General features: G+C 48.6%; 1 long non-coding RNA gene across 1 annotated transcript in view; it reads left to right on the top strand.

Moving 5' to 3' along the window:
- Window positions 1-6,563: 6,563 nt before the first annotated feature.
- LOC132209825 (uncharacterized) overlaps window positions 6,564-16,365 on the top strand; it is an 86,783-nt gene continuing 76,981 nt past the window's right edge. Inside the window, exon 1 of the long non-coding RNA XR_009445959.1 lies at window positions 6,564-6,917. This is a non-coding gene — a long non-coding RNA (uncharacterized LOC132209825). The remainder of the gene's footprint in view (window positions 6,918-16,365) is intronic.

The raw sequence follows: 16,365 nt of genomic DNA on the forward strand, positions 1-16,365 counted from the left end.
AGCTTCTGCTTCAGTTTGGTGATATGCTCCTCCCAAGTCTTAGTGCACGCCACAACTCCACCGAACCAAACACCCAGCACCTTCAGGTAGTCTGTCCTGACGGTGAAGGGGATGAAGGAGCGGTCGTCCCAGTTCATGTAGAACATGACCTCGCTCTTACCCCTATTGACTTTGGCACCCGAGGCCAGTTCATACTGGCCGCAGATGTCCAACAGCCTACTCACCGACCGACGATCGGTGCAGAAGACGGCGACGTCGTCCATGTACAGGGAGGTCTTGACCTGAAGGCCTCCGCTGCCTGGGATAGTCACGCCTTTCAGGCTCATGTCCTTCCTGATGGATGCAGTGAAGGGATCAATACAGCACACGAACAAGGCAGGAGAGAGCGGGCAGCCCTGCCTGACTCCAGATCTGACGGGAAAACTGGCCGATTCCCACCCATTGATCGAGACTGCGCTAACGATGTTGGTGTAGAGCAGCCGGATCCAATTGCGGATGCCCTCCCCGAACCCCAATTTGGAGAGGACGTCCCTCATGTAAGCATGAGAGACCCTGTCGAAGGCCTTCTCCTGGTCCAGGCTGACGAGGCAGGTGTCCACCCGCCTGTCCTGTACGTAGGCGATCGTATCCCTGATGAGCGCGAGGCTCTCAGCGATCTTCCTGCCCGACACAGCACAGGTTTGGTCAGGGTGAATCACCGACTCCAGGACAGACCTGACCTGGTTGGCTATGACCTTGGCCAGGATTTTGTAGTCCACGTTCAATAATGAAATGGGACGCCAATTCTTAATTTCTTCCCTCTCCCCCTTCCTCTTGCAAATGAGGGTGATGATGCCCTTCCTCATGGACTTGCACATTTCCCCTGCCCGAAGCGCACTATCGTACACCTCCAGCAGGTCCTGGCCGACCAGGTCCCACAGAGCGGAATACAGCTCGACCGGTAAGCCGTCGCTCCCGGCAGTCTTATTACTCTCAAAGGACTTGAGGGCTCTGGTCAGCTTGTCCATGGATATCGGCCGGTCCAGCCACTCCCTTGTGCCGTCGTCTAAGACCTCCGTGATAGACGACAGGAACGACTCGGAGGCCGTGCTGTCCGCGGGCTTCGCATCACACAGTCCGGCATAGAAGGATCTGCAGATCCTCAAAATGTCGGGCCGAGACGACGTCACCGAGCCATCGTCCTCCTTTAGCCAGCGAAGCACAGAGGTCTCTTTGTGCACCTTCTGAAAGAAGAAACGCGAGCACGCCTTGTCCTGCTCCATGGAGCGGATCCTGGACCGGAAGATTATCCTGGAGGCCTCCGCGGTGAAGAGCCAGGCTTGCTGGCCCCTCACCTCGCGGAGGTCCTCTGTGACATCAACCCCCATCGACTGCAGAAGGAGCAGGTTCTGCATCCTTTTCTGGAGTCGCGACAGCTTTCCCCGTCTCTTTCTCGCCTTCCGAGCACCCTTGAGGACAAAGAACCTCTTGATGTTCTCCTTCACCGTCTCCCACCAGTCGCCCGGAGACTCAAAGAGGGGTTTCACGGTTCTCCAACCGGCGTACTCCCTCTTAAGCTCCTCGACGTTCTCTGGCATCAACAGAGTCGTGTTGAGCTTCCATGTCCCCTTGCCGGCCTGCTGGTCGTCCTGTAAGTGACAGTCGGCCAGCAGGAGGCAGTGGTCAGAGAAGAACACCAGCTCGACGCTGGTGGACCTGACCAAGAACGCCTATGACAAACAGAAAGTCTATCCTTGAGCGGATAGACCTGTCTGGCCGCGACAAGGTGTATCTCCGCTGCGCTCCGTCTGCAGGGGTGCTGAAGACGTCGAGCAGCTTGGCGTCCTTCACTATGCCCATCAGGAATCTGGACATGACGTCCAGTGTACTCCCCCCACCCACTGTACCCATGCCGGATCTTCCATCTGCATCGATGATGCACTTGAAGTCCCCACCTAGGATGACCGGCCTGGACGTAGCCAGCAGGGGTGGAAGCCGCTGCAGGACGGCCAACCGCTCACTCCGTACTGCTGGGGCGTACGCGTTGATCAGCCTCAGGGGAGTGTTCCTGTAGGTGGCATCAGCCAGTAGGAGGCGCCCCCCCCACACCACCTCCTGAACTTGAGACATGGTGAAGTTGCGCCCCGGCAGCAGAATAGCCAGGCCCGAGGAGCAACAGTCAATACCCCCCGACCAGATCGAAGGCTCACAGGTCCAGGTGCCCGACCATTTCCCGTGCCTGCTGAGGTGCGGTATCGCGCGCTCCTGCAGAAACAGGAGGTCTGCCTTGACGGTGGTCAGGTAGGCCAATGTGGACACACATCTTGCGGTGGACTTGACGCTGCGCACGTTAACGCTCGCAAGTCGTACCCCCATTGTGGGCAGTGACCGCAGTACCCTCCCCGAGTCTAAGGCCCAGCCCCTCCATCTGTCCCTTCACGCCCATTGCCCGGGCTAACTGCTGGACGCTCCCCTGGCTCAGGAAGCCGTCCATGCTGCCCTCCGGGTGGCATCCTCCCTTCAGGGGTACGGAGGCAGGAGAGTCCGGCTCTGGATCAGGTTGGGGGCATGTTGTTTCCTGCCTCCCGCCTGCAGGTTCCCGGGGGCCCTACAGGGCCCCAGCAGCGTGTGACTGGGTGTCGGAGGGATCCTCAGGACACCTCCTGTTCCCTGGAAGCAGGGTGCTGCTTTCCTTCTCAGTGGAAATCTTCAGCTTCTGCTTTGGATGGGGTTCCTCCGGATCTCCCTCGCCCGAGGAGCTCTTATAGCCCCTCTGTAGCTGACTCTTCCTGCCTGATGGTTGCGGTGCTGGGGCCCTCCGGCGCGCCTTCTTCCTCGCCTTCCAGACCGTCGTCCACTCCCCTGGGTCACCTGTCACCTCCTCCATTGACTCCGGGTTGTCAGGGGGGAGCGGAGTCTTCAGAGGTGCTTTGCTGGCCTCGTGTCCGTCCTGCGGGGCTGGGCCCTCCTGCACACATGTCCTTCCTGCACACTAGGGGGGTCCTTGCATGGGCCTGGTGCCTTCCTCTCCTCTGGTGGGGCTTGCCCCGCATTGCCCCCGCCGGTGACCTTGGCGTAGATGGTCCCCTGCTGTGGGCATGCCCCGTAGAGGTGGCCCGCTTCCCCGCAAAGGTTGCAGCTTTTTTCTTGTGGGCAATTCTTTGCAAGGTGTCCTTCCTCCCTGCAGTTCCTGCAGATGGTGGCTTTGCAGTCGGCCGCCATGTGACCTGACCTACCACAGGTATGGCAGACTTTGGGTTGCCCTGCGTAGGTCAGGTAGCCCTTGCTCCTGCCGATCGCGAAGCTGGATGGTGGGTGTATGATGTTCCCATCCGCGCCCGTCCTCAGCGTCACCCTGACCTGCCTCTTACTTGTCCAGATCCCGAAAGGGTCTATTATGTCGGTTAGGTCCCCTTCCACCTTCACGCACCTTCCGAGGAAGGTCAGGACATCAACTGCTGGCACATGGGGTTGTACATGTGTACAGTCACCATACGGCTCCTCTGTGCTGGCATCACAAACAGCGGGTCAGCGGTCAGTACAGAGAGGGGGCCCGCACCTCCTTTCTCCTTGAAAACCTCCAGGAAGCGCTCGCAAAGCTTGGCACTCCTGAAGGTTACATCGTAGAAACCTCCTCCAGGGAAATCCTGCAGGCAGTAAATGTCCGCAGCAGCGAATCCACAACAGTCCAACAGGACCCTCTTCACGAAGAAGGTGCGGTCCACAGGCGCACCTTCATCCACCTTCTTCACGGAAACACGGATGGTGTTCAGGACCCCCTGACCCGGGGCACGAGCACTCGCCGCAGCCATCGTTGCAGGTTGGCTGCTCCCCTGAACCAGCGTTAGGCCGAAGCCAGCATTAAGATCCACTGGTTGCAAGGGTGCACAGCCAACCCGAAGTCTTCCTTCCAGCTCCAACACAGTCGCGCTCTCCTCTTCTCAGTCCACAAAAGAGTGGGTCTTTATTTTGTTCCGGATGTAAGCTGGTTCACTGGCCTATTCCCTGGACCTGCGCCGTTGCGGCCACCCAGGCCATCTTCCACTTCATTTGGGGGTCGAGGATGGACCAGGTCCGCAGGGACACCATGTACAAAGACCTGGAAAATGGGGGAAAGGACGTACCGAACGCCACCCGCGCCCTGATGGCTACCTTTGTGTGCGGCTGCATCAAGCTGTGCGTAGATCCTCAGTATGCAAACACCAAGTGTCACTACTTACTGAGGTTCTACCTGTCCCCAGTGTTGCGAAGGATGGGCCTGACCTCGTTGCCGCAGAACGCTCCGAGTAGTTGGACCGTCCCGTACCACCTGTCCTTTGTGGAGAAATTTTTGAAAGGAAACACCTTTGACCACAAGGCTGTCAAGTAGTGGTCAGCATGTAGTATCCTCGAGACCCTTCGGGAAAAGGAGAGGGTGGATCCCGTCGTGTGGTTCCCCACGCAGACTGCCAAAGTCATTTGGCAGAATGCCTCCTCGCCAGAACTTTCAAACAAGCACAAGGACATTGCTTGGCTGGTGGTGGGAGGGGCTCTGCCAGTGAGATCCTTTATGCATGCCCAGAATCTCTGCACCACCACACGCTGCCCTCGTGGCGGCTGCGGGGGGGGCGGGGGGGGGGACGAGATTGTCGATCACCTCCTTCTGGATTGTGCCTATGCGCAGGAGGTCTGGAGGGGGATGCAGTGGTATTTGTCGAGGTTCGTCCCAAGCAGCTCCATGACATGGGACTCCGTGCTCTATGGGCTGTTTCCGGGGATGCACACCGAGACCAACATCAACTGCGCCTGGAGGTCCATCAATGCGGTGAAAGACCCTCTTTGGTCTGCCCGCAACTTGCTGGTCTTCCAGCTGAAAGAACTGACCGCGACTGAGTGTTGCAGACTGGCGCACTCCAAGGTCCAGGACTACGTGCTGAGGGACGCGCTAAAGCTTGGGGCAGCCGCCGCCAAGGCGCGGTGGGGAAAGACCACCGTATGAAACCCCTCGTCCAGAATAGAAAAAAGGGCCCTGTCTGGTAACTGGGCCCAGCTGGCACCTTTCCCAACTGGTCAGGGGGCCAACAGGGGCTGTGTGGGGAGACGACTCCCGGGGTATTTTCTTTGCTTTGTTTTTTTTCTTCTTTGTTTTGTTTTTGCCTTTAGTTGGTGTACATACCCCCTGGGTAACCTGGAGTGGCTTGCATGACTGGGTAGGTGTATAAATTTTTTTATTTTTTGTACATTCTATGAATAAAGTATATTTATTCAAATAAAAAAAGTGACAAAACATCTGAAAACGAATGTTCCAGCTCAGCGAGCAAACTTACATCCAGAACCTCAACCTGCACTACAAATCTTCTCAAAACTCACCAGATGATCTTGATGTCAGGGTAGATCTCACTAAACAGCTCATCTGATTCTACCAGGTATTTCGCCATACCCGACATTGCTCAGAGGCTGATAAAATTCCACCCTATAGTATTAGATGGTGTACTATCGTTCAAGAAATATGGTCTAGAATCAACTGCAGTGCAACCATGGCTCAGGAGGTACAGTGCTTAAATCGAAAGAATGTTGTAATAAAGACTCCAACACCAAACAGATCAGATAGTAGGGAACATATCAATTAATCTCAATCTTGAATATGAATGCATTTCCTGACCTCAGTCTTTTTAAACTTATGGAAGGAACCAAATTAGTTGAAATTAGAAAATAAATAGTCAAACAGTCAGGCACAGAATAACAGGTCAAAGGATGACCTGTAGAATTATTCATTGGGTTCACTGGACTTATAGTGGAAACTAAACAATAATCAGAGTCCGAGATAATGGGAACTGCAGATGCTGGAGATTCCAAGATAATAAAATGTGAGGCTGGATGAACACAGCAGGCCAAGCAGCATCTCAGGAGCACAAAAGCTGACGTTTCGGGCCTAGACCCTTCATCAGAGCCTCTGATGAAGGGTCTAGGCCCGAAACGTCAGCTTTTGTGCTCCTGAGACGCTGCTTGGCCTGCTGTGTTCATCCAGCCTCACATTTTATTATCAATAATCAGAGTCCATTGAGTTTTAATATGTAAACAAAACGTATTTGTTTCATGCTGTAAGAAAGTTGGAAACCTGTACTGGACTGATGGAAATCCCTACTAGCAACACACCGAATTGCAAAACGGCAAGGTTTGAGAGAAAATGCAAGGAACCAGGTAGCCAATAAGCAGCATACCCTAATTCAGATAATTAATGTGTCTTCAACCGATATTCTTCAAAGCGCAACATACCTTGGTGAGTACATAATTATGACAGGTTCAAATATAATGTCAAACACTAGAGTGATTTGGAAGGCACAAGTGTAAACAGAAAACAAAGTTTGGAGCTGGATGAACACAGCAGGCCAAGCAGCATCAGATGAAGGGTCTAGGCCCGAAACGTCAGCTTTTGTGCTCCTGAGATGCTGCTTGGCCTGTTGTGTTCATACAGCCTCACATTTTGTTATCTTGGATTCTCCAGCATCTGCAGTTCTCATTATCACTATAAACAGAAAATTTCGTTTTTATCTTCCCATTACACTCAGTCCCAATTATCCATTAATTTGATACCTGCAGATCTGCATACTTGTGAGGTTGGCCCCAAACCCAATCTTTCTTTTTCCTGAGTAAACCAACTGCACAGCAAACAGGAGAGGTACACAGGAGTGGTGTCCATGCAGCGGAGGCAAGACGGACCCGGAAGACTGCAGCTAAGGTAAAGCAGTTTATTTTTAAAATTACTTACCGGTAGCGGGCAGCGGTGTTTTTTTTTCCTCTTTCAGAGAAGGAGCGGGAGCATCAGAGGAAGTGACGAGGACCAGAGGGGCAGCCGGGAAGGAAAGCAGTGACCATATATATCAGCAAGGCGGCTTAACCCGAGACTCTACAACTGTAGTGTCTCCCATCCGCCCTCCTCCTCTAACCTAGTTAATAAGGTGAGGTTCATTCTAAACTTTCTCTATTGAACATAAGTTTGTTATTAATTTGTTATTATTACTTGAAGTGAGCTTTCTGCTTTAGTATTGAGTGGGTGTTCAGATAAGTGGGGTATGGATGCTAGGGCAGTTGCTTGCTCCTCCTGCAAAATGTGGCAGTTGGGAGATGTGGCACACGTCTCCGCTGGCTACATCTGCGGGAAGTGCACCCAGCTACAGCTCCTTGAAAACCGTGTTAGGGAAATGGAGCTGGAGCTGGATGAACTACGGATCATTCGGGAGGCAGAGGGGGTAATTGAGAGGAGTTATCGGGAGTTGGTCACTCCTAAGGCTCAGGACGAGGATAGATGGGTTACAGTTAGGGGGAGGAAAGGGGACAGACAGACAGTGCAGAGATCCCCTGTGGGCATTCCCCTCAGCAATAAGTATACCGTTTTGGATACTGCTGGGGGGGTTGACCTACCAGAGGAAAGCCATAGTAGTCAGTTCTCTGGCACTGAGCCTGACACTGTGGCAAAGAAGGGAAGGGGGCAGAATAGAAAAGTACTCGTGGTAGGGGACTCGATAGTTAGGGGAATCGACAGGAGATTTTGTGGGCAAGATCGGGATTCCCGGAAGGTATGTTGCCTCCCTGGTGCCAGGGTCCGGGACGTCTCCGATCGGGTGTATAAAGTTCTGAAAGGGGAGGGTGAACAGCCAGAAATCGTGTTACATATTGGCACAAATGATATAGCCAGAAATAGGTTTGAGGATATAAAAAGTGATTTCAGGGAGTTAGGATGGAAGCTGCAGAGCAGGACGAACAGAGTAGTGTTCTCTGGTTTACTACCGGTGCCACGAGATAGCGAGGTGAGGAACAGGGAGCAGGCGCAGCTGAACACGTGGCTACGCAGCTGGTGTAGGAGGGAGGGTTTCAGATATGTTGATAATTGGGATGCCTTCTGGGGAAGGTGGGACCTGTACAAGAAGGACGGGTTGCATCTGAACTGGAAGGGGACCAATGTCCTGGGTGGAAGGTTTGCTCGAGTAGTTCGAGAGGGTTTAAACTAGTATGGCAGGGGGGTGGGAACCTGAGCTGTATACCAGAGGTGAGCGTTGATGCAGGTGAGGCAGTAGCAAGAGGTAGACCAGCTAGTGGGAAGGATTTTCCTGGGAAGGAACCAAGGGATCGGTTAAAGTGTGTTTGCTTTAATGCAAGGAGTATCAGGAATAAAAGTGATGAACTTAGAGCATGGATCAGTACCTGGTGCTATGATGTTGTGGCCATAACAGAGACATGGGTTTCTCATGGGCTGGAATGGTTGCTGGATATTCCAGGGTTTAGAACATTTAAAAAGAATAGGGAGGGGGGAAAAAGAGGAGGGGGTGTAGCACTACTAATCAGAGAGGGTATCACAGCTACAGAAGCTTCCATTGTCGAGGAAGATCTGCCTACTGAGTCAGTATGGGTGGAAATTAGGAACAGCAAGGGAGTAGTCACCTCGTTAGGGGTTTACTACAGGCCCCCCAATAGCAGCAGGGAGATTGAAGAAAGCATAGGTCGACAGATTTTGGAAAAGTGTGCACGTAGTAGGGTTGTTGTAATGGGTGACTTTAACTTTCCTAATATTGATTGGAACCTCCTTCGAGCAGAAGATTTGAATGGAGCTGTTTTTGTAAGGTGTGTTCAGGAGGGTTTCCTAACGCAGTACGTTGACAGGCCGACGAGGGGAGAGGCCATTCTAGACTTGGTGCTCGGAAACGAGCCGGGGCAGGTATCAGATCTTGTGGTGGGAGAGCATTTTGGTGATAGTGACCATAACACTCTCTCATTCTACATAGCTATGGAGAAGGAGAGGATTAGGCAGAATGGGAGGATATTTAATTGGGGAAGAGGAAACTATGATGCGATTAGACACGAGTTAGGAAGCATGGACTGGGAGCAGTTGTTCCATGGTAAGGGAACTATAGACATGTGGAGATGGTTTAAGGAACAGTTGTTGGGAGTGATGAGTAAATATGTCCCTCTGAGACAGGCAAGACGGGGTAAGATAAAGGAACCTTGGATGACGAGAGCGGTGGAGCTTCTAGTGAAAAGGAAGAAGGTAGCTTACATAAGGTGGAGGAAGCTAGGGTCAAGTTCAGCTAGAGAGGATTACATGCAGGCAAGGAAGGAGCTCAAAAATGGTCTGAGGAGAGCCAGGAGGGGGCACGAGAAAGGCTTGGCAGAAGGAATCCGGGAAAACACAAAGGCATTTTACACTTACGTGAGGAATAAGAGAATGGTCAAAGAAAGAGTAGGGCCGATCAGGGATAGCATAGGAAACTTGTGTGTGGAGCCTGAGGAGGTAGGGGAAGCCCTAAATGAGTTTTTTTGCTTCTGTCTTTACGAAAGAAACGACCTGTGTAGTGAATGAAACCTTTGAAGAGCAGGTGTGCATGCTGGAATGGATAGAGATAGAGGAAGCTGATGTACTGAAAATTTTGTCAAACATTAAGATTGACAAGTCGCCAGGCCCGGATCAGATTTGTCCTCGGCTGCTTTGGGAAGCGAGAAATGCAATTGCTTCGCCACTTGCGAAGATCTTTGCATCCTCGCTCTCCACTGGAGTCGTACCTGAGGACTGGAGAGAGGCAAATGTAATTCCTCTCTTCAAGAAAGGAAATAGGGAAATCCCCGGCAATTATAGACCGGTAAGTCTCACGTCTGTCGTCTGCAAGGTGTTAGAAAGGATTCTGAGGGATAAGATTTATGACCATCTGGAAGAGCATGGCTTGATCAAATACAGTCAACACGGCTTTGTGAGGGGTAGGTCATGCCTTACAAACCTTATCGAGTTTTTTGAGGATGTGACTAGTAAGGTTGATGAGGGTCAAGCTGTGGATGTGGTGTATATGGACTTCAGTAAGGCATTTGATAAGGTTCCCCATGGAAGGCTCATTCAGAAGGTCAGGAGGAATGGGATACAGGGGAACTTAGCTGCTTGGATACAGAATTGGCTGGCCAACAGAAGACAGCGAGTGGTAGTAGAAGGAAAATATTCTGCCTGGAAGTCAGTGGTGAGTGGGGTTCCACAGGGCTCTGTCCTTGGGCCTCTACTGTTTGTAATTTTTATTAATGACTTGGACGAGGGAATTGAAGGATGGGTCAGCAAGTTTGCAGACGACACAAAGGTCGGAGGTGTCGTTGACAGTGTAGAGGGCTGTTGTAGGCTGCAGCGGGACATTGACAGGATGCAGAGATGGGCTGAGAGGTGGCAGATGGAGTTCAACCTGGATAAATGCGAGGTGATGCATTTTGGAAGGTCGAATTTGAAAACTGAGTACAGGATTAAGGATAGGATTCTTGGCAGCGTGGAGGAACAGAGGGATCTTGGTGTGCAGATACATAGATCCCTTAAAATGGCCACCCAAGTGGACAGGGTTGTTAAGAAAGCATATGGTGTTTTGGCTTTCATTAACAGGGGGATTGAGTTTAAGAGTCGTGAGATCTTGTTGCAGCTCTATAAAACTTTGGTTAGACCGCACTTGGAATACTGCGTCCAGTTCTGGGCGCCCTATTATAGGAAAGATGTGGATGCTTTGGAGAGGGTTCAGAGGAGGTTTACCAGGATGCTGCCTGGACTGGAGGGCTTATCTTATGAAGAGAGGTTGACTGAGCTCGGTCTCTTTTCATTGGAGAAAAGGAGGAGGAGAGGGGACCTAATTGAGGTATACAAGATAATGAGAGGCATAGATAGAGTCGATAGCCAGAGACTATTTCCCAGGGCAGAAATGGCTAGCACGAGGGGTCATAGTTTTAAGCTGGTTGGTGGAAAGTATCGAGGGGATGTCAGAGGCAGGTTCTTTACGCAGAGAGTTGTGAGAGCATGGAATGCGTTGCCAGCAGCAGTTGTGGAAGCAAGGTCATTGGGGTCATTTAAGAGACTGCTGGACATGCATATGGTCACAGAAATTTGAGGGTGTATCCATGAGGATCAATGGTCGGCACAACATTGTGGGCTGAAGGGCCTGTTCTGTGCTGTACTGTTCTATGTTCTATGTTCTATGGAGCAGGGAGGGAGAAGTTGTGACCAATTGGTACCACCTGTGTGTGATCAATTTAAATTACAACATTGAAAAGACATTTGGACAAGTATATGAATAGGAAAGTTTTAGAGGGTTCTGGACAAAGCACAGGCTAATGTGATTAATTCAGTTTAGGAACTCTGGTCAACATGGGTGAGTTGGTTTCTGTGCTGTATGACTTTATCAGGGCAATTCTACCCAGAGACTGAATAAAAACTGAAAGAACTATGGTTGCTGTAAATCAGAAACAACAACAGAAATTGTTGGAAAAGCTCAGGAGATCTGGCAGCAGTTGTGGAGAGAAATCAGAGTTAATGTGTTGGGTCAGGTGATCATTTGTCAGAATAGCAATTTCTGTTTTTGCTTCTGCCTAGAGACTGTCTTTTGATTGACTTTTCAATTGTCTCCAGTTGCGTGGGCTCACAGGAGCTCAGCATAGCAACAATCTTTAATCGAACCAGCTTCAGTCCCTTTTAACAGGGAATGAAAACAAGAGAAGACAGAAGCCTAGAGGCTTGCAGCATCCACACTTGTCCCTCAGGTTCCTTGCACTCAAAAAATATCCCTCGCCAACACTTGAACAAAGGCAAAATACAATGGATGCTGGAACCCTGAAACAACACAGAGAATGCTGGAGAACTTCAGCAGGACTGGCAGTAACTATGGAGGGAAAAGCAGCATTCATTTTTTGAATGTGGGGTGACCATTCTTTAGAACTACTTCAATTGAGATTGAATAGGGTAGAGATATTCCCCAACATTTGGCTCTTCTACCTTTGTTTGAGATTATCCTGACTCTGATTGCACCAACTGGCTCACTAACTGTTTTCCAGCCCCTTGACTGTTATCAAACACTGATCTTGGCTTAATGTGGTGGGACCCCCTGAGCAAAGGCTAGCTCCCTTGTCTTGACTGAATCCTGTTAACAAATATTACATGTTTTTTTCTCCCTTTGTGTCTGTGCTTAAATGGGAAAGTGAGATGGATGAAATAATATGAGCCTGACATTTCTGGCTGAGGGTGCATAGTGCAAAATGGCAAACATAGAAATGTGGAAAATTGGAGTAGGAGTTAGCCATTCAGCCCTTCGAGCCTGCTGTACCATTCAATATGGTCATGGCGGATCATCCAACCCAGCACCCTGTTCTTGTTTTCTCACTATGTCCTTTAGCCCTAAGAAGGGCAGTGCAAGGCAGGGAAGCTGAGTGTGTCCAGTTAGGCTCAGATTGATTGAACATGATGCCAGCAAGCAAAGAACGCAGGGGTGACTTGTTCAATGCCTGTGAATGTGGGGTGCATGCAGCCATTGCTGTGGAGTGTGCCCAGTGTCCAACATGGAGGTCTTTTGGAGCGAGCGACAAGATAATTTGCCAGGTTCGCTCTGGTTTCCAATCATGTTTTATTGATGTCTGGTTTGTTTCGGCAAATGGAAAACTGAATTTTACTGCGGTCAACAAGGTGTTTAAAAAATAATAATTTCCATTTAATTAATGAAATACCTGCTGTGTCATTTGTCAAAAGCAGGAAAGATGGAGTGAGATACTTCAAATGTCTCACCAGACCTCTCATCTGGTGCTGGCATAAAGGCTATGTTGCTCCACTCTATAAGATTCCACGCACAATATTTGTTTGTCTGCTTTTCTTCATGTGTTTGAGTGTGAGCGCTAAAAACATTAAAGCTTAAGTCACTTAAATTAGAAGTTGTAATTCTTCAATGTTCTTTTTAAAGTGATACAATCACAGATTAGCAATTAATCTGGTTTACTCTTTGTCATTTGCTTAAAAAATGTGATTACTATAAATAGTTATGTTGTTGTTATTGGGAAAAACCTGGCATGCATATTCTTACAGCTGACTTAAACAGATAGAAGTAGACAATTTGATGGTTTAATGAAACTTTCACATTTGTGAAGTCTCAGGGAATGGTGGGATTTGATTTACAGCACATTATTTTCAGTGAGTCATGATAGCATTGGTCTCATTTTCAGGTGTTAATTGGGTGTAGATCAGGTCAATTTAGCATAATATCTACACAAATGTTAGCAAAACCAGTTGGGGGCCTTTTCTTACATTGCCCAGTCTGAAGTCTAAAATAAGCATCACAACCATCAATATGCAAGTTGGAGCCAAATTTTTTTTTGAAGGACTGCTTCCTGAAATTAGTCACCCAGTATGCGAGGTAGGCAACAGGTAGAAATTCATTTACATTTTGTTGAAGATTTGAGTATAAAATTAATCACTGAGGACTGTCTTATGAGGAGCAATTAAGATTGGATCTATGTTTATTAGAATTTTGAAAAGTGAGAGGTTACCTTATTGAACATATGAGATTCTTAGGGACTTGACAGGGTTGATGCAGAAAGCTTGCTTCCATTTGTTGGAAAGTCTGTGACAAGAGAGCATAATCAGAATAAGGGCCATTTATTTAGGACAGAAATGAAGGAATTTAATCCCTCAGAGGGTAGAGAATCTATGGAATTCTTTGCCCCACAGAGATGTCGAGGCTGGGTCATTAAGTATATTGTGGGCAAAGTGATGGCCTCGAGGGCATTATCACTAGACTATTAATCCAGTGACCCAGGTGATGTTCTGGGGACCAGTTTTTAGACCCAATCTATAGCAGATGATGGAATTTGAATCCAATTTAATTAAGAGTTAAGTGATTACCATGAAACCATTGACAAGTGTCAGGAATGTCTTTTAGGAAATAACTAGTCTTGACAATGTGTGACTCCAGACCCTCAGCAAACAGTCCTCTGAGCAATTAGGGACGGGCAATGATGGCCACATTCCCTCAATGATTTTTTAAAAAAATCAAGGGTAAGATAGATTTTTAATCAACAAGAGATTCAAGGCCTTTGAGAAAAATTGCAGGAAAAATGGAGTTTAGGATGATCAATCAGCAATGATCTCATTGACTGGTAGATCAGACTGGATAATCTGAATGGCCAACTTCTCCTCCTACATTGGTCCTTTCCTCAATGATTATACAAAAGTGTTCATTAGAAATCCTAACCCTCATCACCACATTTCTTAAGATGTATATTAAGCATCCCTAGCATTGGTCTATTCTAAATAGTAATGAGGAATCATACACTTGTGCTTTTGAAGCTATTGTGGAAATTAGCTCCTGTTCTGCTGATTGCATGTGTGTGGTCTTAATAGCACAGCACTGACACCCAGATATTGGCAGAAGCAGTGATACACAAAAATAATCCCATTACGACATTACTGAAAAGTCTTTTTGCGAGCCTTTTGTCATTAATGGTTTGATAGTTTCTGAGATTGATTGATTTTATTGTCACCTGTACTGAAATAAAGTGAAAAGCTTTGTTTACAAGCGGTACAAGCAGATCACAGCAAGTAAAGGATGTTCAGATCAAAAAGACTTGGAAACAGAAAGGTTACATTGCAAGCTATATTACTTGAGGTCAGAGTCCATTCAACAGTCTGATAACAGCCAGAAAGAAGTTGTTCCTTAATCTGCTTGTGTGTGTGTTCAGGCTCCTGTATCTTCTGCCTGATGGAAGAGGTTATAGAAGGTCATTACTGGGGTGCGATGGGTCTTTGGTAATGGTGGCCACCTTTCCACGACAGGCGAGCCTTGTAAATGGAGTCTATGAATAGAGGGTTGACTTCTGTGATGGTCTGGGCTGTGCACACCACCTTTTGTAGTTTCCTATGGTCCTGCACAGAGCAATTGCCATACTAGGCCCTTATGCACCCACAGAGTGCACTGTTAGAAGCTGGTGAGGGACCTCATGCATATGCCAAATTTCCTGAGCCACCTGGCTCAGATTGTTGTGCTTTTTTGATGTTGCATTTATGTGGGAAGCCCAGGACAGGTCGTTGGTTATGGAACTTTACGCTCTTCACTCTGTCAACCTCAATTCTGTTAATATAGATGGGGGCATGTTCTCTTCCTTTCCTTCTGAAGTCAATAATCAGTTCTTTCGTATTGCTCCTGTTGTGAGACAGATTATTTTCATTGCACCACTTCACCAAGCCATCTTTCTTCATTCTGTATTTTGACTCATCATTGTTAGATATCCGTCCCACTACAGTGGTGTCATCAGTGAATTTGTAGATGGCATTCATTTGGAATTTGGCAACACAGTCATAGGTGTACAGGGAGTTCAGTAGGGGGCTGAGGACACATCCTTGGAGGGCTCCTGTGCTGAGTTATTGTGGAGGAGGTGCAGTTACCTATCCTCACTGATTACAGCCTATTGGGTCAGAAAGCTGAGCTTCCAGTTGCAGAGGGTTCAGCCGAGACCAAGGTGGAGCAATTTTGAGATCAGTCTGGAAGGGATAATGAAGGCGGAGATGTAGCCAACGAGCAGGAGTCTGACGTAGGTGTCTTTGTTGTCCGGGTGTTCCAGGTATGAGTGCAAGGCTAAGGATACGGCATTTGCTGTGGTCGCATTAAATCCGTGGCAAAGAGTGTGGAACTGTTAGGAAGGCTGCACTCGGCTACCAGATGAGGCTAGTATTCAATCAGCTTGGGAGGTGTTTTTAAAAAATGACAGGGAATGCTGCTGAGAGGTCAGGAAATGTTTAGTATCATAGAATCCCTACAGTGTGGAAGCAGGCCATTCAGCCAATCAAGTCCACACTGATACTCCAAAGAGCTTCCCACACAGACTCACCTACCCCTGTAATCTTGCATTTCCCATGGCTAATCCTAGCCTGCACGTTCCTGGATACGACAAGGCAATTTAGCATGGCCAATCCACCTAATCTGCACATCTTTGGACTATTGTTGGAAACCGGAGCACCCAAGGAAACCCATGCAGATACGGGGAGAATGTGTAAATTCCACATAGATTGTTGCCCAAACCTGGGTCCTGACACTGTGAAGTAGCAGTGCTAACCACTGAGCTGCCATACTACCCATATTGACGCTTTGGCTGCAGTACAGAAAAAGCACAGACACTATAGAAAATAGAACTGTACAGCGCAGGAATGGGTCCCTTGGCTCTCAATGTTGTGCTGACAAGGCGCTAAATTAAACTAATCCCTTCCGCCTACCACTGGTCCATATCCCTTCATTTATTGCACATTCATGTGCTTATTTAAAAAGCCCTTAAATGCCGTCATCATATTTGCCCCATCGCCACCCCTGGCAGCGTGTTCTAGACTCCTACTACTCTGTGGTCAAAAAAAACCCCTCATATCTCCTTTGAACTTTCACCCGTCACCTTAACTCCCTCTAGTTTTAGACATTACAACTCTGGGAAAAAGATTCTGCCGTCAACCTAGCAATATATCTCATAATTTCATAGACTTCTATCAAGTCTCCCCGTAGCCTCCACTGCTGTAAAGAGTTTTTCTAGTCTCTCCGTACAGCTTATATCCTCTCCTCCAGGCAGCATCCTGGTAAACCTCTTGTGCACCCTCTC

This window comes from Stegostoma tigrinum, chromosome 7, assembly GCF_030684315.1.
Source record: "Stegostoma tigrinum isolate sSteTig4 chromosome 7, sSteTig4.hap1, whole genome shotgun sequence".
Classification (NCBI taxonomy): Eukaryota; Metazoa; Chordata; class Chondrichthyes; order Orectolobiformes; family Stegostomatidae; genus Stegostoma; species Stegostoma tigrinum.